The sequence below is a fragment of the Crocodylus porosus genome, unplaced genomic scaffold, assembly GCF_001723895.1.
Source record: "Crocodylus porosus isolate Cpor-Errol unplaced genomic scaffold, CroPor_comp1, whole genome shotgun sequence".
Lineage (NCBI taxonomy): Eukaryota > Metazoa > Chordata > Crocodylia > Crocodylidae > Crocodylus > Crocodylus porosus.
The window spans coordinates 260,391,677-260,413,587 of NW_017728886.1; positions in this window are offsets into that span (position 1 = coordinate 260,391,677).

Genomic DNA, 21,911 nt, shown 5'->3' on the forward strand with positions numbered 1-21,911 from the left:
TTTTCAGGCAGTAGAGAGAGAGGGGCCAGAGGGAGAGCTGCAAGTTCCACTCCCCTGCCCCCCTGGCTCAAACATAGATGCACCCTCTTTCCTGGCAATGATGAGTCTTCTGCTGCTACTGGGAACAAGAAGGCGGGAGCAGTGTCTGCACCTGCACCTCTTTCACTAACATCAGCAATAACAACCAGCACCAGCATGACAGTCTCCACCCTAATTTCAGTTCCCAGCATCAGCCTTCCAGTGCCAGAAGAGGATCTGGATCTGGACGCAGCAGAGCTGAGTGCCATAACAAAGGAAATTCTGGGGAAGGAGTGGGAATCTGCGTTTCTGCTCCACACACCTCAAAGTTCCTCTAGAGGCAAGTCTCTTCTGGAAGGGACTTCAGAGGAGGTTGTGGTAGCAGGTGGCCCAGCTCCTCCTATTGTTGTGCCTCTGCCTGGTGAGGAGGGGGAGAAGGCAGGACCCCTACCTGCAACCCAGAAGTGGGTGGGTAGTGTAGTGTGGGATAATTCTGAGGTGGCAGATGATCCCAGGTCTATCTGCTAGCACTGCCAAAAGCAGATAATCCGGGGGAAGGAAGAGAAACGTGTCACCACCACAGTGATGCTGCTGCATCTCAGGAGGCAGGACCTGCTCCCCCCCTTGCCCTTGTTCCACCTCAGCCTGGCACCAGTGGGAGTGTGCCCCCCAAAAGTCCCCCTCTTGCTCCAAAGTCCCCATCCCCAACAAGCAGAGACAAGCCATCCTGGACCAGCGGAGGAACGGCAGAGACAAAGGGGGTGTGTTCCCAAGGTGAGCAAGGTCAACCAGAGCATTGGGAAGATGCCTGCTCTGGATGGCCAGCCCTCCTCCTTTGTTAAGCATCCAGGGTTCAGGCAGCTCATCACTCTCATGGCTCCATCCTACCAAGTGCCCACATGTAGCACCTTTAGCAGGATGGTGGTGCCCAACCTGTATGAGGAATGCAGGAAGTACTTGAGGAAGGAGCTGCACAAGGCAGTGCCAGTAGCTTTGCACTTCGCTTCAGACATCTGAAGCATCCAGGGTGGAAATCACGCCTACCTCTCCCTCACAGGGCACTGGTGCAATCAGTCAGGGTGGCCATGGGCTCTCCTTCAAGCAGAGGTGATGGATAAGTCCCACACAGCAAGGGAGATGCTGGTGGCCATGAATCACATGGTGCAGGGGTGTCTTGTTGGGTAGGGTGAGCTCACCCATGGGTTCATGGTTACTAACAATGGGGCCAATATGGTGAAGGCGCTTTGTTGGCATCTGCTGTGTGGCACACAAGTTCCACCTCATAGTCAGGGATGCCTTGGAGGCAGACAGGGCTGCCAATGATGGTACAAGCACCACCAGCAAGCTTATTCCAAAATACAGGAAGGTGGGAGGTTACTTCCACCAGGGCATCAAGGGCGGAAAGCTGCTGCGGGACAAACAGACAGAGCTGAGCACCCCACAGCACAAAATCATGCAGGATGTGGAGACTCAGTGAAACTCCACATACTCGATGCTCAAAAGGCTGGTTGAGCAACAGAAGGCCATCCATGAGATGGCCTTTGTTGGGGAGATTGGGATCAGCCTCCCCTGTAACAAAACAGAGTGGGATACCATCTCCTAGATCTTGGTGGTCCTCAAGCCATTTCTCAAGGCCACTGAAAGCCTCAGTGCTGGCGATGCCCTCCTTAGCCAAGTGATCTCTATATTGAAGGAGCTTGAGTGGTGCCCAACCTGTGGGAAAAGTTCCAGGGGATCAATGTCCCTGGCTGGGGCAAGTCGCTTTCCCCAGAGGTGCAGGCACTGGTGAAGTGGTTGAAGGAAGGCATCAAGAAATAGCTGGATCTGTTGTGGTCCAGTACAGTCCATGTGCTGGCAGGCATGTGTAACCTGACAGTGAAGGGGAGCATCTGCAGCAGCAAAATCCTCGATCACAAGACGAAGTTGCTAGTGAATAGTCACGGAGGCAGAAGGGCAGGGGTGGGGGATGTGGAAGAAGGGGATCCACTTTTCCATGTCAGCACTCCCAGCACCAGCCAATCTCCTCCACCACAGCTGCTGTCAATGTGGGCCAAGGGCATGGCTTCAATGTTGGGGTCCAGAGGCACCAGACCCCACCTTCAGACAGGTAGTGTGGAGGCCTCAGGGGCTACATATCTCACCAAGGACAAGGAGCCACTGCACTGCAACCCCTTGGCTTACTGGGCAAGCCACAGGCAAATGTGGCAGGATCTGGCCACAGTTGCCCAGCACACCTGTCCTATCCACCAACCAGTGTTCCAAGTGAGAAGGTGTTCAGCATTGCTGGTAATGTTGTGGCACCCCACCACACCTCCTTGGATCCTGGTTTCGTGGAGCAGCTGGTGTTCCTGAAGGTGAACCTCCCACTGCTGGGGTTCCCCAAGCTCCACATGCAGATGGAGTGAGTGCCACCCTCCTCACTCCACACGTATTTCTCTTTTTTAGTTGCTTTCAGAACCACTTAATGCCCTGCTCTCAAAGCTAGAGGTGACAATTTAGTTTATCACCAGCTAGCAGGGGAAGAACATCTTCCTGCTGAGTTCATGTGCTAGGATGAACCTGAAGGTATGGACTAGGGCTATGGGGAAGGAGGAGGTCCCAGGTCCTGGGCATGACCTAAAACTTCATCCTGCCAGGGTAGGGAGGCCTGGTGGGACTGCCTGTGGCACAGCAGCCTTAGGAAATGCCAGGACTTCTAACCTCCGTGGTGAAAGGTGGGTAGGGGGTGCCTGATAACTTCCAGCCACTGCACACATGCACAGTCATGGCTGCGGAATGCCTAGACCTGTAAGATCTTTAAGAGGCCTGTAAGTTCTTTCCAGTGGAGTTGTAAGAACAGGTAGGTGGCTCAGATCTGACCCAAGGTACCCTTGACTGGTCTGTGCTGAGGCCAGGACCTAAAGTGGGGTTGAAGGGCTAGGGGCCCACCACAAGGAATGCCCAGAGTAAGAGGCTTGGGATTCCGAGTGGCCTGAAGGTGGGTCCAGGGCCTAAGGGGGAGCCAAAGGTTCCAGAGAGGGGAGCACAGCTGGAGGGGGTGAATCATGCAATCTGTGAGGCATGGGCTGCAGTGTAGGGAAGGTATGGAACTGTGGAATGGATGTCACCCCTAGCCATCAGGAGTCTATATGGGCAGCCTCCCACCCAGGTAACCCCTGAATCAGTTTTCCATCAAGGCATGGCAGGAAAAAGAGGGGTGGGCAGGCTGAGATCTAACCACCAGTGGGAAGGCTTCCTGTTACAGTCTACCATCCCTGCTCCCTTCATCCCGCTCTGCCTTAACACACACAAGGCAGACAAAGTTATTTGGGTCAATCTGATAACTTTTATTAGACCAATTGAATAGTTGGAGAAATATATCTTAGCAAGCTTTCAGGTTCAAAAAACTTTCACCAAGCCGAGGAAGCATCTGCACTTGGTGTGTGCTCTTCTTGGATGGAACAAATAATAAAGAAGTCAGAGGCTGGGCTGCATGAAAGAAAGCTAGTCAGTGAAAATGTAAATTGAGGCATCAGGGGTGAGACACAGGCTGGGAGGAGGGTGGGGCAGGCAGGAAGGGGGATGTAGCAGGTAAAAGTGGAGAGTCAGATGTCCCGAAAGCTTGCTAAGATACATTTCTCCAACTATTTTGTTGGTCTAATAAGAGATATCAGATTGATCCAAAGAACCTTTTCTGCCTATGTCCTTAGACCAACATGGCTGTAATCTATACCCCTTAACACACATAAGTGATATGAGTTCTGCTTTCAGCAGTTTGAGGGGCACTTTCACAGAAACCACTGCACCTATCGCCTTGAAAATTAGCAGGTTTCATGCCCTCTGAAGGGGCTACCATCCCTGCTGTTTTCATCTGAATCAGCAAAAAATGACGAAGTTATAGGTATTTTAGTGATTCCACATTATAGTCTACAGTTGAATCTCCAAATTGGTGCTGAATCTGCAAATCTGATTCAGCTGAATAGAATAAGGACAGAGACTTGAATCATCAAATCGAATCACTATCCCTCCAACTCAGACGAATCTGAATTGACTATTTGCCACTTAGCACAGGCCTACTCAGCAGCACCCTCTAGGAAAGGGTGAGCATGGAAGACCACTATGAAATATAGGGTACGAATACATGAAACACTTTACTGTGGAGCTGGCTAATGAGCTCTGTAGTAAAGCATCACCATCTACACATGTGGTGCTATTAGGGTGGAGTAAACAAAATAACTCTGCCACAGGATAGTACTGCCCAACACAAATACTACCCTACACCTGAGTTATTTACTCCACCACATACATGTGTATTTGCTGTAGAGGCTGGTTGGGGCATGAAGATGCCTGCCAGCTAGCCCATATTGTAGTACCCTTGTGCCCCAGCCAGCCCCTCTGCAGCATCTTGAGCTGGGCTGAAGCAGCCCCAGGCTGCCAGGCTCAACCTCTCCCTCCCTCTCCCCCCGCCCCAGACCTGCTGCCAACCAGGGTTGTGCCACCCCAGCTCAATATGCTGTGGTCCTGGGTGCACATGTAAAAGCCGTACCCAGGAGCAATAAACACCACCACAAACTGTGCTGGAGTTGATTGTGTCACATGAATTTCATGTGTACACATGCTCACAGAATACATTCTTGAACCTGCTAAATGGAATTACAAATGGGCAGCATCCTTTTAGATTCAAGCTTTGCCAGCCATCAAAGAACAAAGCCAGGCTTGTCCTTAATGTAACACTGAATGTGTCTACATGTGCACATTTAATGCACATTAGCTCAATTTAAGGTGCATTAAGGGTGCACATCTCCATATGCACACCTTTAATGCTCCTTTAAAATGGTGGTTTTAGGCTATTCAAGCCTAAATTTGATACTGGCATAAAGAAGGTATCAAATGTATGTGTGAATAGCTAAGTCACATTATTGAATGTACAGACTTACTAACATGCATTAACAAGGTGCATGTCAAAGGATACACATCATGTTAATGGGAATTAGCATTTCTGCATGTGCACTAATGAGATTTAGCTATTTGTGCCTAAATTGAATGCACCTGAATGCAGATTAGTGCATCCGTGGGTAGACACGCACCTAAATCATCTTAAGCAATGGTGCATTAAGTTTAGGTTCACGCAAAGACACACCCACTAAGTACTATAAGGTATTAGGTCTTTATAACTGTTCTGTAACTGAAGACTTTTGAGTTCCCTTCTCCCTCCTCCCAAAATAAAAATTCAGCTATTAACTAAAGAGCTCTATCTTGTCAGGTAATGCATACCTTTTTTCAGGGCACTAGTGACTTGAATGTGTAAGAGAGATGATCTATTGGGTGGGGGAAAAGAAGTGGTTACATGAAAAGGATCACTTGGCCTCTCTGTTGAGTAACATAAGGGAGCTTCCTTTGTGTGGCAGACAACAAATAAAAAGAATACTATGACATGAAATGCAGTTTTAGGAAACTATGCCAGGGGAATGATAACGTCTGAAGAGAACAGTAAACATGATAACCTACCTTCTTTACTAAATCTTCTTGTAATAGTAGATGACACAGGCTTGATTCTCAGATGTTCACCAACTGTGTGCTTATGCTTCTGTGTAAAGTGGTATGAAAATGAAACTCTAGTTTAGAGGACTGCAAAATCCCAGTGTGTTAATGTTTGACACCTACTTTGTTCTCCCATTTCACGGACATAAATGAGTACAAAGACATTGGAGAACCAGGCTTCACTGTGTATATTTCTGTACATGTACTGCTAGGTATCAAATTATTCTTTAATAAATAAATAGGTATTTATGCAAATATTATATGAATGTAGTATAAAGATTGCAGAAGTAAAATCTCAAAATCAAGAAACACAAAGAGCAATGATAACTCATCTTTCTTGCAGATATGAGTCCTATTATTAGAGCTGGAAGGGACCTCACAAAGTCATCTAGACCAGCCCCTTGCTCAAGGCAGGATCATTGCTGACTAAACCATCCCAGCAAAATGTCTGTCTAACCTGGTCTTGTAAGCTTTCAGGGATAAAGATTCCACAACTTTTCTAGGGAGCCCCTTCCAATGGTTGATCACGCTGATAGTCAGAAAGTTCCTCCCAATCTCCTACCTAATCTTCCCCTGCTGCAGTTTGAGACTACTACTCCTAGTTCTGTCCCCTACAGCTACACATAAAAACCCAACTCCATCCTTTCTGTAATTGCACTTTAGGTATTTGAAGACCATTATCAAATCCCCCCTCAGTCTTCTCTTCTCCAGGCCAAATAACCCTAGCTGTTTCAGCCTTTCCTCATAACACTTGCCTTCCAGGCCCCTAGTCACTTCTGTTGTTCCGTGCTAGACTCTTTGCAATCCTTCTTGAAGTGTTGGGCTCAAATCTGGATACAGTACTCCAGGTGAGGCTTCATCAGTGCTGAACAGGGTGGAAGAATTACTTCCCTTGGATCTGCAAATGACATTCCTGTTAATACAATCCAGCATGCTGTTGGCTGTTTTTTGCAACAAGAGCACACTGTTGGCTTATATTTATGGTCTACTGGAACCCCAGGTCCTTCTCTGCAAGACTTCAACCTAGCCAATCATCCCCTAGTCTATATTCATGCACATAATTATTCCATCCCAAGTGCAGGACTTTGCATTTGTCCTTCTTGAATCATATTTGATTGATTGCAGACCATTTCTCAAGTCTATCCACATAATTCTTCATTCTAACTCTTCTCTCCAGAGCATCTGTAACTCCACCCAGCTGTGCCACTGTAATGGGGGGCCTGCTTGGGGCCGCTTTCCCTGTGGCCTGCCCACCTGTTCCTGGGCTAACTGCCCACCTTCTCGCCCACCACGCCGTGTTATAATTAGTTAATAGATGTTAAGCGGGAGGCTGCCCATTTCTGCCCCAATGCCAGGGGGCACTATCTGTGCCTCCTTTCCTCCCCTACACAGTAGCCCAAGCCCCACAGATGGCACCTCAATGTTCTCACTATCATTGGCCCCCACACTGGGCCCCAGAATCCTCCTATTGAACCCCAACTGGATTCCTCCCCTCAGGAAGACTCTTCTGCTGTCATACTGGGCAACATAGCTCCCTGAGCTGCCTCCCCTTCAGGTGTGATCCCCCCACCGGGACCTTCGGCCAGCAGCCCTGACCCAACCCCAGCCCCCCAGCCCTTGGGCATTCCTTGTGGTGGGCCCCTGGCCCCCCAACCCCTTCTGTCCTGGCCCCAGCATGGGCAAATCAGGGGAAGTCCAGACAGGCCTGAGTCTGTGGCCCTTTTCTCTCTTTCTGGGGGTCCACCCTCCAGGCCCTCCACACAAAGGGGTAACCCACCCGGTTGTGGGGGCTAGGGGTTAAGGTGCCCCGGGGTAGTAACTGGACTGGTATTTCCTGGGGGATCCCGTGCCACTGAGAGCCCCACCAGGCCACCCACTCCCAGCAGGGTGCAGTTTTAGGTCGTGCCCAGGACCAGAAGCCTCCTATCCATCCCCTACAGCTCCTCCCTTACCTCCAGATGATAACAGTAGCCAGGCAATGTTGTTGCCTCACCTCCAGCAGCAGAACTGCCTTGTTTATATGGGCAGCCCTAGATTTAAAATGGCTGCCCTCACCAGTTACCTGTTCAACTGCTGCCTTCTGGCCCTTAAAGTGGCAGGCACCAACAGTGCCCTGCCACAGCCACAAATGTGCCAAGCGTGCACTCAAACCCGTCATCCACATCATGAATGAAGATATTAAATAATACCAGTCCCAGACTCTGTAGAACCCACTTGATACCTCCTCCCAGCTAGACATTGATACATTGATGGCTACTAGTTAAGCATGATGATCCAACAAGCTCTTTATCTACCCTACAGTACTTTCATTTCATCTGTATTTCCATAACTTGTTAATGAGAATGCCATGGGAGTCATTCAAAAACCTTGCTGTAGTCAAAGTATATCACATTCACTGCTCTTCTGCCATCCACAGAGCCCATCACCTTATCATAGAAAGAAATCAGGTTGTTCAGGTATGACCTGCTCTTGGTATATTCATGCTAGCTATTCCTGATCACCTTGTTCTCTTCTAGAGGCTTCCTTGAGGATCTGTTTGATGATTTTTCCATGAATTGATGTCAGGCTGACTAGTCTAATTCACTGGAGCCTCCTTCTTCTCTTTCCTAAGGATGGGCACTATATTTGCCCTTTTCCAATGATCAGGGACTTTACCTAACCTCCATGAGTTTTCAAAAAGGAAAGTGACTAAAAATACATCATCCAGTTCCTTCAATATCCTAGGGGGCATCCCATCCAGCCCTACCGACTAGAAAGCATCTAGCTTCTCTAAGTAATCCATCACCTGTTCTTCTGCTACACTAGGCTGTTTGTCTCCTTCCCTATCATTGCTGTCAACTGCACTCATCAGATGATAGCTGCCCCACAAAAAAGCACTTAAAAAAAGCATTCAGCCTTCTCTACCTCATCCATAACTAGACTGACTTCTGTATTTTGAAAGGGACCTATGGTTTCTCTCATATTCGTCGTACTTTTGACATAATTGCAGAATCCCTTTTTATTGCCTTTTGTGTATGTTGCCAGCTGCATATCATAGTGTGCCTTGGTCTTCCTAATTTTCTCTCTGCATGCCCATGTAATATTCTGATACTGTTCCCTAGACCAGGTTTCCCCTTTTTATAGGATTCCTTTTTGAGTTTCAACCCCTTGAAGATGTTGCTGTCTAGCCAGGTTGGTTTCTTGTTACATTTCTCATTCTTCTATTGAATTGGGATAGATTTCTCCTGCACTGTTAAAAGAGTTGCCTCCCTGGGGATCCTTCCCACCAATTCCCTGAGTTACTTAAAACCTGATTTTCTGAAGTCTAGTGTATTTATTCTGTGGCTCTCCTTCCTTCCTCCCATTAGGATATTGAACTCTATCATTTCATTGTCAGTGGGAGTGTTTATGCATTCATTAATGCACCTTTGATACTGTACATTAATACCCGTAATAAGAGGTACTACATAAAGGCGCATTAGACTGCATTAATGCAGAGTAGCAAAGATTAAAGGTATTTTTGTAATGCTTAATGCACAGTAGACTAATTCTAAAGCGCATTAGTGCATTAGCACAGTTTTTGCCGTGGCACGCTAACATGGAGGAGAATAGGCTACTATGCATTATGGCATCTCATTTAGATGCACCTCCTGTCACTCAAGTTGCTTTCCATCTTCACATTCTCAATGAATTCTTCTCTCTTTGTCAGTAATAAGGCAAGAAGTGGAACATAGGCCTACTGAAAGCCTCTGGGTAAAGTTCAGAGGGAAGAGCAGCAAGGGAGATGTCATGGTGGGCATCTGCTACATCTATCTATCTATCTATCTATCTATCTATCTACACACAGTAGCCAATTGCCCATCAAGAATGATGGGGGAAGGGGAGGGGGCTGGGATGGAATGCTGCCACTTAATGCCCCATGTTGCCGCTGTTCTGCCTCTTACAGAGAGTGGTGTCCTCCCTCTATCCAATCCTTGGCATAGCTTTGAAATCATAGTGGTGCTGTCCCACACTTGGAGCACTCTGATTGGCTGTTTCTGTCAGCCAATTAGAGTGACAATAAAGCATTACAGACAGACCGACAGACAGACTTAGGCTTTTATAATATTAGAATAATATAAAATATACAGGGTGTTTACACGCTTGTGTAATTTTAACTTTAATAACTTTGGATGTACACATGATAAAAGCAAACTGTAAATGACGATTGAAAGCAGAATTCATTAAGTTTTAACATAATATAGTTCAAATTTCTAGACTTCAACATAACTGTCATCTTTTGCAGTTTATTACTCCCAGGTGCATCATTTGAATATGCTCCTGGGACCAATCAACTTCACAGCAATAAGCACAACCTTTTATTCATTCACATCATGTACAGCCAGGTCAGAGCAGCCCCATCTGACAGGGGGTTCTGGGGGTCAGTCTGCCATCCTGGTGCTGCTCTCCCCAGCTAAACATGTTGCGGAGCAGCTGACTGGTGCACAAGAGATCTTCAGTGTGGAGCTAGCTAGCAGGCAGCACTATTTACAAGTATATTATAGTGCTGTGAAGTAAATTAATGTACTTCAGCCTATTAGGGGCGCACGTGTAGACACCAAGATGTTTACTGTGCAGATACTTAGTCAACTGCACAGTAAACATTTCATGTAGATGCATCCTGAAAGGAACACACATACTGATTGGAAAAGGAGCTTTAACTCTTTACCTTCTTGTCATAGTTTAACTATGAAACCTTAATATCAGATTAGCAGTTTATGCACATCTACTAGCAAAGTGCCCGTCAAAAATGATGGGTGTGTGGAGGGCATGGAGTGCCACCACCCACTGCCCCGTGTTGCTGCTGCCACTCTGCATCAGGCTGTGCGCAACCCCGCCCCATTCTGTGTCCAGCCCTGTGTTCCTCCCAACATCTCAGACACACATGCACCCACACCCACTTGCCACATGCCTCACACACCCAGCCACATGCTACATGCCACACCCCCCCAGCCATGTGCCACACACATACCCACACTTACCCACATGCCACACCCACCCACCAGCCACATGCCACACCCACCCAGCTTCACCTACCCAGCTACCCAGGCAGCCACACACCACACACACACCCAGCCACATGCTACACATACACGCACACACATACACAGAGCCACCCACCCATACCCATCCATCCACAAGCCACACACACACACACCAGCCACATACCACCCCCCCATGCGCCCTGCATGCACCCTGCCACCTGCAGCTGGAGGGTGGTCCTGGAATGGGGGTGGCATGGTGTGTGGCTGCAGAGTGCTGCACAGGGAGCATGCACAGGGGATGTGCTGTGCCCTGTGGCCACATGCTGTGTTTGCTGGGCACTGCCTGCCCCCCCCCACCCTCTTCCCTTGCGGTACCCTGCGGCCATGCCAGCTTCCTACATGGTACCCTGCAGCTGTGCACCCAGGCAGGTGCTCCCTGCATAGGTCAGGGGTGTGGCCCCAGGGTGCTGCACAGGGAGCAGGCAGGGGGGTGAGCCTTACTCTGAGGCCACATGGTGTAGCCAGTGGGCACTGCCCACACTCCCTTGCCCACTCCTCTCACAGCACCCGGCAGTCATGTGCCATGCCCCCCGCCCATGATCACAAGCCACACTCTCCACAGTCACAAGCCATGCCCCCATATGGCTGGTGCCTACAGCAAGGAGCACAGCCTGGCCCCACCTGCCTTTGTCCCGACCTCTACCTCTGCCTGTCCATCTGTCTGTCCTTTGGCTCTGGGACATGCATGCGCAGTTGGCCTGGAGACTGATGAATAGATGGACAGAATTGGTAAGGCTCTTATTATATGAGAATATGTCCTGTTTTCCTAACAAGAATAAAATAAGAGTGACTTATGTTTATAAAGACTGACATTTCATTGATTCTAATTAGACTTTGAAATACTTGTGTTCAGCTGAAATACGCAAATGACTGAGTTTCCACCTCAAGTAATTTTTTGGTTATGCTGCATTTCTTAATAAAGCAGATACTTAAAATTTTTAAATGAAATCTTAAAAATAGACTACTGCATATAGTTGATAATGCAACATTTCCTCTCTGTCCTTGACAGCATATTTAAGAAAGAATTCAGGAAATGTTTCAACAAGGCAGTAGCCTCTCTCATCCAACCTGTTCTAAACATAAGCCTTATTCTTTCCTAAAACTGTGAGTTAAGTTTCTGGAAGTCCACTTGAAATACCTTTGTGTTTGAAACTGCAAGATATCACTGTATGCTACTCTCCCTCCTTTCAAATAAAACTCCCAACAGTTTCAACTACTTACAAATTGCACCACATAAGCTGTTAGATACTTATAGCTTTTTATATTACAAGTTTCAGTACCAGGTTTTTCAAGTGCTCAGTCTCCACATTCAAGGTCAAATTTTCATAAGTTCCCAGAACATTGGATGTTCCTTGAAAATCTAGCCACTAATGTTACAGCTGAAACTTCTGGGCATCAAATATTTTTGGAAGTCTGGCCCTTACACTAGTACCTAAATGGGATCTGAATACTTTTGAAAATCTAATCCTACTTGGGTTCTGACTGCTTGAAAAATCTGGCTTTATCAGCTGTGCATAGAGGCCCAATGGATACAAGTGTTTTTAGATATCCTTAAAGAATGAAAATATTGCCAGTGCATAACTGATGACAGAAACATCCAGATTTCCTTCTTTCTCAGTTAAGCACAGGGTAGGTCATTGCATTTTTTCAAGAAGTGTGGAAACATATAGACAGATCATCTTGCTTCATATATTGGAAAGAGAATAATTACATGTACACGTTTGATTTTTTTAAAAAACACATCTGTACACTTGCCAAATATCTCCCTAGCTCATCAGGAAGGAAAAATAACATAGCAGGGATTTTCAGTAGCAGGAGAGTGTAAGAGTAGGAGAGCTCTGTGATTTAACACATATCACAGCTCATGCATACAAAACAGAGACACATCACAGGACACAAAAAAAGAAAAACATGTGGACACTTCTCTTATGTAACAATACAGATACGAGATATTAGTTTATAAACAAAAATTATATTGAAACTGCGTTGGCATGTATTTAGCTTTAAAAGAAATAAAAACCCTGTTTGTTTGTTTTTCTAGCTAGAAGGTAGTTTTACATTTCAGTAAACCAACAATGAATGACATATGAAGCCACCAGGAGGCAGTATTGTCACTGTACAAGTAGATTGTCAGACTTTTCCTTTCCTTTTGCTGTATGTCCTCAGAAAATTGAAAAGCAGAGTGTAGTGGTACTGTATGCAGGTCAACTCCCAAATAAGCACATCAAAGTGCAGCAAATATATCACATACAGATCTTTAGAGGCTGATGTATTTTGTACCTATCTTGAATAGTATTGAAAACATTTCCAATAAAAGTGATGAACCACTTTGCAAGTGACCCAAGACTAAAACTTTTTTTTGGTACAGCATCCCCTTCATCTGTCTTATATACTAATCAGATACAACCTTGATATAATGAAAGCAGAGGTCACACTGAGCAAACTAGCACTTCATGTGCTCAGAAAAAAAGCTCCTTTGTGAAGGAGAAATTACAGTTTTCTACGGAGTGATTTTTTTTTTTTTTAAAGCACAAACCACTGTGTAAAGCAAATACTGAGTTAGGCGAGTTAATGTAATTTCTCCTTTGGTGATTTAATGCAATTTCTCCTTTGGATGACATAACCATTTAAATCTGGTTTCATTTTTTTGGGGGTGGGAAGACTGGGGGGTGTTATTTTTCCAAGGCTTTACCTATCAGCCTTATTGTCTAATGACTCCTAGAAAGCAACAGTGACACATATTGTGCATTTCACAGAAGTCAGAAATCCAAAGTACATAAGTCTGGCTAATAGACCATGCTATTATTATACAGTGTTTCATTACAATTCTAAATTATGTACAAAATAAGATTCATTTGTACCAGGCAAATGTTGCCAGAATCAATTTTGTAACATAGTAAACAATCCTTTAGCACCCAAAAAAAAAGACTGGATGAACTAGTGGGTTTCTTATATCTATTATTCTGAAGCAATTAATTCAAAACTTGTGATTCTGAATCTGACAGTGCTGCAGCTGGTGCAGACATAAGCTTTATCAAGGAACTTTTACGGTTTTTTTTTTGGTAATTTTGAAAAAGTCACTGTAAATTTGGTAGAATTAAAGAATCTAGCACATTTCACACTTCAGAAATTAATGTTGACACGATTTTCACTGAGAAGAGTATAATCTAGGTGAAAACTGCAAATGATGTCACCAGTAAACTTTACTCCTAAGACTGTCTGTACCTTCAGCGTTTTCCTTTTTAGTATGTATTTCACAAAATAAGCTTGCATTCAAGATTACAGTCCCACAACATATGTCTTTTGTTGCACCTTTCTCCATGCATGCACCTCGAGTTAATGTTAGTAGGAGTTGTTCAAATAACCGCTCACGGCACCCAGCAAAAATAACACAGCGAGGTTTGTTGAAATTATGAAGCTGAAGAATATTTATAGCATAAAGAACCATAACTGGAAAATTTGTTGCATATCTTTTTTTGAATGATTTGGTTCACAACATTGTTTAGAATGATTCTGGGGAAAGAATATCAAACTTCTAAACAACTGATACTTTCTTCAGAGCAGATTTATTTAAAGTGATTTATGTATTCCATATCAAGAGGCAGTTCTTAGACAATATTAGGGAAAACAGTTGCTACCGGGGTCACCCACCGAGACTGCTAGAGAGGAATAGTAGTCCAGGTGTCATAGTGCTAGCTTAGGACTTCAAAGATCTGGATTCAGTCCTCTGACATGGACTTCTTTTTTTAACCTTGGGCAAAGCCCTGTGCATCTCAATTTCTCATCTGTAGAATAGTTCTCTAACTTCCTCATGGCATTGTAAAGGTAACGACATCCATGGACAAGATGCTTGGTAATAAGGACTCATGAAAGTAGTAACATTGTTGTCAGAATAGTCCTAAAACCTAATCAAAATAATCACAGACACAGATACACACATTTCTTATGGCTGATCAATAGGGCTGTGCGAAGCTTCAGGTGGTGATTTGATTTGGAGGAGATTCGGTCTGATTCGGCAGCCGAATCTCCAAATCCGAATTGAATCGGGAACCAATAAAACAGTACAAATCAATTCAAAGCTCTCTGAATCAATTCAGAAAAGATTCAGAGTGCTTCAGAGATTTGGACAGTCCCCACTGGCTGCCACAGGGAGCTGGACCCAGACTCCGTGCTGATAAGTAGGGGGTGGGGGAGGGGCTGGAGGAGGGGAAAAGGGACCATGGAGGGACCCACATCAGGCCCCATCCCCTGACTGCTCCCCCAGCTTCCCTGAGCACCCCTTAACCCCTTCCTGCTCTCCCAGCCCCACCATAGTTGTCCTGCCCAGCCCCAACTCCTGGTTCTTTAAAAAAAAATCCCCAATTTACAGGATGCTGCCAGGCACAGGGTGATCCCTGCTGCCCCCCACTGCCCCACACTGCCACGAGCCCCCATCCCCTGCCCGTTCTCCCAGCACCCCCCCATGGTTGCTCTGCCTGGCCCAGCCCCAGCTCCCAGTTCTTTAAAAAAAAAAAAAGAAGCCCTGCACTCACTGGCTGTTGCAGTGGCCATCAGGGCTTCTGTGGGCTTGTGGCAGAGCCCCTTACACAGTGAGGGGGAATGGGAGGCAGCAGGGATCGCCCCTCACCCAGCAGGAGCCAGTGAGTCAGGGCTTTTATTTAGTTTTTTTAAGAGACAGGATTTGGTGGCGGGGGGTAGGGAGCAACTATGGGGACAGCGGGGCTGGGAGAGTAGGTGCAGGATGGCAGGACGTAAGAGAGACCTCCATGCAGTGCAGGGTAATGGGGGCAGCAGGGATCGCCCCCCTCCCCCCCCGCAGCTGCTGGTGAGTGGAGGCTTTTTTTTTTAAAGAGCCAGGAGCTGGTGCTGGGAGAGCAGGTAGGGGATGAGGGCTTGTGGCAGAGTCCCCCACGCAGTGCAGGGCAGTGCGGGGCAGCAGGGATTGCCCCACCTCCACCTGGCAGCATCCGGTGAGTGCTGGGCTTTTCTTTTTTAAAGAGCAGGGAGGCTGGGGCCAGACAGGGCAGCCATTAATGGGGCTGGGAGAGTGGGTGGGGGATTTGGAGGTTTGGCTGATTCAGCAGTGGCCTAATCTCTAAATCAGATTCGGTCAAATCAATTCAGGACAGTGATTCAAATCACCAAATCAAATCTCTGTCCCCCGAATTGGCCAAATCCAAATCCAAAGTGAATACTAGCCACTTTGCACAGGCCTACTGAAGAGTACCATTTTCCCTTTTTATCCCATGGAGATAAAATGCAATACCAGTTACAAGAAATAATTAAGATCATGTGCTTTCATCTGTATTTCAACGAGTTATGAAAATATAAATCCACGTTTTGTGTTGCATTTAAATTTACTTATTATAAATGAATCATTAAGTGAATTGTGTTTACAAACTCAACCCTGTCCAAAGGAGTGCATGGTCTAAAAGACAAACATAAATAAAGTTGTAATTATTTTGTCACCCTAACGGTCCAGGAAATATGAGAGGCATATTCGGTGGTTGGGACAGACTTAGATAAGCTTTCGAAAACAGTGCGTTCTTCTTCAGCTAAAGAAAAAAATGTCCCGAGCACTGTCAGAGTTATATGTCATCTTGGTGGAACTAGATTGAGAATCATTCTGACCTATGACTTTGATACAAATGTTTGGCAGTGTAGGAAAAAAGTTATTATTATAATATAATAAGTCTCTGATTAAATCGTTTTTCTATATCAAGGCTACTTATGTTTTCTGATATAAAGGACAGTGTCCCCGACGGGCCTTCTAGTACTCCTCCTGGGAGCTCGGTTTCCTTGGTCGGTGACTATTCCCCTTCCAGACTGGTTTGTCTCCGTGCGTGTTCTTCTCCTGTGTCACCAAACCCCGCTCTCACCTGCCATGACTTGGTGCTTCCTTAGTGGGGCGGGGCTAGTTCACGGGTCCCTCGGTAGCCCGGGCTTGGCCTGCCGGTTGCACACGGGGCTCTGCCACCCCTACACCCCAGCCTCACGCCACCTCTGGGCTCCACTTCTCAAGCCTGCTCCACTGCTTCTGCCGGCTACTACTGCGGCTTTCTTACTTGATCCCACAGTCCGTGGTATACCCCTATACCGCTACCTTAAGGTCAACCTCCTTATAGTAGCCTGCACAGGAGCCTCATCTGCACCCTCTATAGACCCCAAGCCACAAGCCCTTCACCCAGTGCTACTCTCCCCAAGTGCAATTACTAACTATATTGCTATCCCTCCACCAGATCCTTATAAGCCTGGATAGGGAGGGGAAGGGATTTCCCCCTTAGTGGCCCTCTGGTTGCCTCACTCCTACTCCTTTACCCGATGTCCGAAGGTCTTCGTGGTGATCCCGCCCTGATCTCCCTTTGGCCCGGTGATTCTCAGCCTTTTGACCCTCTTCAGGGTGTCCCGTACCCACAATCACGGAACTTACTTCTGGGTCTCTGAACTCCTTCTGGATCGTCCTGATCCTCTGTCACTCACCTGATCCGTTGCTTCTGGCACGATCTGCTGTCGTCCCCATCGTCGGGCTTTCTTTCAGGGTCGCTTCTCTCTCCGGTGCTCTGACCCAGCATGTCCTGTCCCCAGGATCCTTTACCGTCACTTTCCCGGTCCGCCGCTTGATCTCCGGGCCATCTGCTGCCTCTGGAGCGGTGGCCGCCATTTTTAAATCTCCCGGCCAGCTTCTGACGTCATCGTCAGCTGCCGGCCGCAGCTGTACATAGATGCGGCTGACAAGCCACACTGGGTCTCCCTCCGGCACGGCGTTCTTTTCATCCCGCCTTTCAGGTAACTTTACCTGGCTTCTTCGGGTCCCGGGACAGACTGCAATGGCAATATTCTTCAGGGATGAAGAAGAACATACAGTATTCAAAAGCTTGTCTAAGTCTATCCCAACCATTCAGTTGGTCCAATGAATGATATAACCCACCAAAAAATTGCCTCTTACAATCATAAGACAAAATACACTGTAAGAGACCAAGGCTGACCTAAGGCAGGGGAGGAACCTGTTTCAGCTGCAGGCTGGAATGATCCATCCCAGGTTGGAGGTTGATAGGAAGGCAGATGCCAGGATCCTGCTGAAGTCACTGCTTGTCTTCCCAGCTGCATGGGGAAAGGGCCTGCAGGCAGCATTGGTACCCAGAGCAGCAGAGAAAGAGAAGGCATCCTCTGCCACCAAATGCTGATGAAGCTGCGTGTCCATGGGCTGGATCCAAAGATTCTGTGGGCTGAATCCAGCCCATGGGCTAAAGACTGCCAATCCTTGACAGAGAGAGTTGTAAGAATACATGTGTGTTTCCTTTCCTGTATTGAGGAGGGTTGGTGTTCATGCAAGAAAGGGCTGCTAACAATGAGATTGAAGTAGAGGCCTTCCAAAAACTTGCCACTGCTGACCTTAATTGCAGAAAGCTTAAGTGGCATTGAGGTAGAAAACCAGTTGATTACAGACTTCTTTTATTTGTAAACTGCCAAGCATACATATCAAAATCTTGTAGATCAGAGGAGTTCTTGGTTGAGTTCCACCAAGATGACATGTATCTGAGACAGTGGTTGGCAGGACATGTTTTCTGAACCATCTATAAATGAACTATAAATGAAACAGTTGATAGAGGGCAGTGTCGCGGGACGCGAGGGATGCAAGAATACTCACCGGCAACTCAGGAAACAACACGTTGAGAACAGGAAGCAAAATCTGTATGGCTCATCAGCCGCCTGTTTATACAACTGCAGCCGGCCAGTGACATCAGCATGGAGTGCCGGCCAGCGTGAATAAAAATGGTGGCGCACGCTGCGGAGCCGGGAGAAAAGGAGAGGAGACAGCAACTGATGTCCCTGCAGCTAAGGCAAGCAGGTACACTGGGCCAGAAGGGAAGGGACGTCCGGGATGAGTGTAAGAAGACAGAAGAAGGTCGTCCAGACAATGCTGCGGATGCGGTTGAGGAGGGACGCCAGGATCGCCCTGTAAAGACTGCAGCGGGTATTCCTGAAAAGATCAGTCCTGGAAGCGAGAGACTGCGTGGGATCCCAGTGAGAGAGGTTCAGCCGAGAAAAGCATCGTCGCTGGACCAAGAGGTGCATGGGAGTAGGCAGGGAATTGAGTACCTAGGCATAAGGCAGCCAGTGCCCTGGTAAAGTGCGGGGGGGGCAGTTAAAGGGGCAGTATGCCCAGTTTTTGTGTTGGAGCTTCCTTTTGGTTATTTTGGGTTTGTTTCTCCCTGAGCTCCAGGGGACTCCTGAGGGTAGTAGACCTGCACTATAGGCCTAGACAGTGTTAGGGAAGGGCCCGAGTACTACCCGGTTGAGAGTCCAAGGGATGAAACAACAACCAGTTCGACACCACTTACAGGAGGCGTGAGGCCGGGGTGTAGGGGTGGCGGAGCCCTGAGAGTGACTGCTGGGAGGAACCTCAGGGCCAACGAGCGCGCACAATGAACGACCCCAGACACTGAGGTCATCAAGGTGTGGCAGGCAAGAACAGGGTCAGGGAGTCAGGCAGAAACCACCAGCTCAGGCAAAGGCGCGAGCACAGGAGGTGTGTAACATCAATCACCCGGGCGAGAGCGGCATGAGAACAACTAGTTGAGTCCCAGTGGTGACAGGTAGCTATGCTCATTTCTAGGAAGCACCAACTTTGACCAAAAGAAACTAACCTAATGTCAAAGTGAGAGAATCTACCAGCTTTCCTCTACACCAAAGCCCACTGAGGTTGGAACTGAAGTCCATGGGAGTGGGTTACAACTTTTAATAATATAAGGGTGATTCTGGAATAAATAGGCTGGATTTGACAGTCATTCAGAACAGTACTGCGGCATAGCTTTAGTGGGCATCATGCTGCTGCAAGCTTCTTTATTCCAATAAAGGTTTGTATTATTAAATGTTTGATTTATTAGAAAGGATCATCTCACCTCAATTCTAAAGATTGATAATAATAATATGCAACTTATGCATGGGGGAAGTTATGAATTTTTTGCAGCTTTCATGTATTACTACTTACAATCACCATTTGGGCAGAGAATTTCAACACCAACAGTTGCCCTCATCTATTTATTCACACCACCGCAACATGTAAGCACAATCAGACACACCATTTAATTATACTAAGTCTTTTGGGCTCTTATTAAAGTACAGAACCGCAATTGTTCTTTATATACATCAGAAAGAGAGTGCAGTATGTACTTATTATTAATGTCTGACTGTTCTTTTCCACTTCTTAACCACAACATCATTCAGTTCTATAGCCAAAGAAAGAATTAGGAGGATGTGCATTTAACTCACGAAATATCCAAAAGGTTACAGAGCTATCCTTTTGTCTGAGAGGGCCCAACACAAAAATAAGATCAAAACCTGCATTCTGAACATTAACTCAATACTTCTCTCTTGTACACTACTGAAATTATGTACAGAGGTACAGATGTGCAGGCTGTTAATCATGTAGAAAAGACGAGGATTTAAAATATAATTGTTCTTCTGATTAAATCTCTTTAGAAAATCTAACCCTGAAGATTATAGAGGCATGGATATTTCATTGTCCTATAGGCATTCAGAAAATAGACAATAACAAAAATGTGTAGGATTTTTTTTCCTAATCTGTTTAGAATGTTTTACTCTACAGGAGGAGTTGATAAAATTTCCCAGGAGTGTCACTTAGATTAGAAACAAAAGGTATTAAGGGCATTGCTATACAATACTTCTCTCTTGTACACTACTGAAATTATGTACAGAGGTAGCATATCGCCTGAAAACAGAAAAATAAGTAGCCTATTGTAATAACTAGGCTCAGGGGACTTACTCTCAGGTTCCTTTTTTAAACAAGAAAGTATGCCAACAAACCATAGAATTTATGTTTTGTTCTCAGAGAAAAAACTGCTGCCTAGTGACCACATAACAAGAGGTATGATGTGTGTCACAATTTCTTTAATATACTCATCTGCAAAATGGGTATAAGGCCTTGTAATTTTTATTATTTGTAAAATGCTTTATATCCCAAGAGAGAAGCTACATAAATGCTAAGACTATTTTTTCTTCTTAGAACAACAGAAAAGTAGGGCTGGAAGGGACCCCAGGAGGTCACCTAGTCTAACTCCCAGCTGAAGGCAAGATAATTCCTAGCCAAACTTATAGTGTATACTCCAGGGGAGGGTAATTATTTTGTGGGGAGGGCAGCTTACTGAGTTTTGGCAAGCTGTTGATCATAGAATCATATAATCATAGAAGTAGGGTCGGAAGGGACCTTGTAGATCTTCAAGTCCGACCCCCTGCCTGGGCAGGAGAAAAAGAGAATGACTGCATTGGTAGCCCTGTGTCAGGTATTGCCATCCCTTGTAGACCTGTAGGGTGCCATCTGCCACTCGAATAAGGTGTTATTGGTTTTAATTGATGATCTCCACGCCCACGTTTTGCCTGCCACGACTTGATATTAATGGAGTTGTTTCATGTACCTGCACGTGTAGTCCAATTAGTAGTCTCACTGATGTCCCGTGGGGTCCTGTGTTCCTGAGGGCTCTGCCACCCCTACACCCTCACCCGTTCCACCGGGTTCTGGCCAGCCAGTTGGTCCGGGCATGTGTCTTCTGTTCCAATCAAACAGTCAACAAAAGACCAAAAAAGAAAACAAGAAAACAGAGAAGGCTCTCCTGGCCTGTGTCATTGCTCCTGCTGTTTGCAGCCACTATCTAAGCCAAAATTGACCTTTGTGTGGTCAGTCCCTCTTTGTTAGCTCTCTCTCTTTCTCTGAAAGCCTCTTGTGGAGATCACAATGATTTCTTTTAGCACCTTGGGTCCATCTTATTAGCTTGTGCCACTATTACATGCATTACAGTACCACTAAAAGTCAATAGTGCCCCTCTATTAGGGTTATTATGGTATCATTCTCACTGCCAGGCTCCGCTAGCTTCCAGCACATAAACAAACAGTTCTACTCCCCGCAGGGGCCAGTAGACTTGGCTCTAAACCCCTGCTGGGGTTTTTACTCTCTGCCAGAGTCTCCTACCAGCACTCCACGTCGTTTTCAGAGTTCCCTGCAGCGTGTGCCGGCTCACTCCACCTCCTCTTCCTCCTCTTTCTGGTTCTGCGCTCCTCTAGCTTTCCTGTCCTGGGCTCTTCTTTATACCGGCGCAGGAGTTCTCTGCCCCTCCCTTCCCGACACATCTGGGTAAGGGAGATTTCTGCCGGGCTCCTCGGGGCTGCAGACCTGGGTCTGCTGAGCCTTAGATTAGCCCGGGAGCTTTGGAGCCTGGTGGCTCCTTCTATCTCTCACACCCCACCCCTTGATGGATGCCCCACTCCCAGTCGCCATCTTGTGAGTGGAAGTCC